This window comes from Xiphophorus couchianus, chromosome 20 (genome assembly GCF_001444195.1).
Source record: "Xiphophorus couchianus chromosome 20, X_couchianus-1.0, whole genome shotgun sequence".
NCBI classification, from domain to species: domain Eukaryota; kingdom Metazoa; phylum Chordata; class Actinopteri; order Cyprinodontiformes; family Poeciliidae; genus Xiphophorus; species Xiphophorus couchianus.
In genome coordinates, this window is record NC_040247.1 from 9184679 (window position 1) to 9185866 (window position 1188).

Sequence of the window (1188 nt, forward strand, 5' to 3'; positions counted from 1 at the left end):
TCCGTACATTGGTAAGGTTTTATGTAGTTTGTTGTTGAGAGTGTCTGAAAATCTGAAGTTTGCAAAGTCGCACTAGGAAACATGTTTCTTTATACTGTGTAATGAAGAGATCTTCATTACTGGGACTATTTTACTGAAATCACTGTATTGCATTTTTAAAGTATTTTTGCACTTTATTAACAAGCACTTTATTTAGCACTGCATTTTAAGCATAGATTTGCACATCAGTAACAATTTGCACACAAGAAGTTTTAATTGTATTTATTGAGTATTTTTAGACATTAGCATGTAGCCTTTTGTTCTGGGCTCTGCACAGCTGCTCCTCATTGACGAGTGAGGTGGTTGCCTGTGGAGGGAGGATAATTGTTACTCGGAGCAATGAGCTACTAGTGGGTAAAACTGAGCAAATGTGTTGTGCATAATCTGTTGGGTGTGGAGTGCTAATGTAGAGTGACTCACCTGTCTTTTCTGTGTCCTCTCCAGGGTGTTTGGACAAATACTGCCCCGGGGGTCCAGACACCATATATAGTCTCCGGGAGAGGCCATTGAAAAGTGTGGGGGGGGGAATTGTTTATGGGTTTTGTGGTGTTTCATTTGGTGTAATAAAACATAAAATATTTATAAAAAGTAAATAGAAATGTTTATATTTAGTAAAAGGTATTTTAATTAAGTAAGTGGATATTGATGAATTGAGATTCCCCTGTGAATTAAAGGTGGTTTGATCCGTCACAGCTGGGACTATTTAAGACTGCAGTTTTCACCTGTGAAGTGTTGGTTGATGTTGTGTGAAGAATAAAACCACTGCTGTTTTCCACCTGACTCTGCCTCAACGCTTCATCGTCACTGTAAAATCCTACCGCGAATGGCTACCTTGTTACATACTGACTATAAGTTGCAAAAGAATTTGTTGTATATAATGTTTATGTTTACAAATAAAGCAAGGTAGCAGCTTGAAACAATTTATATTTTAGGAGTTGTCTCTGTTATGTATGCCTTAGCTTACACAAAAACAACCATCTCTTAAAAATTGAATTGACTGATTCAGCAGAAATATTGATTATGATTTCTGTTGTTTTGTCTGTGATTAAACATGCATGTTTCTTCCCGGTACACACAAAACCTTGAGGGCACTCTCCTAGTGGATATAGTGGCATTGTAACTGTGTGTCTGACTTTGGATCAATGAAAA

At 37.1% G+C, this 1188-nt stretch overlaps 1 long non-coding RNA gene across 1 annotated transcript; it reads right to left on the bottom strand.

Annotated features, from left to right (window-relative positions):
• Positions 1-246: 246 nt before the first annotated feature.
• LOC114135773 (uncharacterized) lies at positions 247-598 on the bottom strand. The gene is made up of 2 exons (XR_003593651.1): positions 460-598; positions 247-346 (listed from the first exon to the last, which is right to left on the bottom strand). It is a non-coding gene; the product is annotated as an uncharacterized LOC114135773 (long non-coding RNA).
• Between the last annotated feature and the right edge of the window lie 590 nt (positions 599-1188).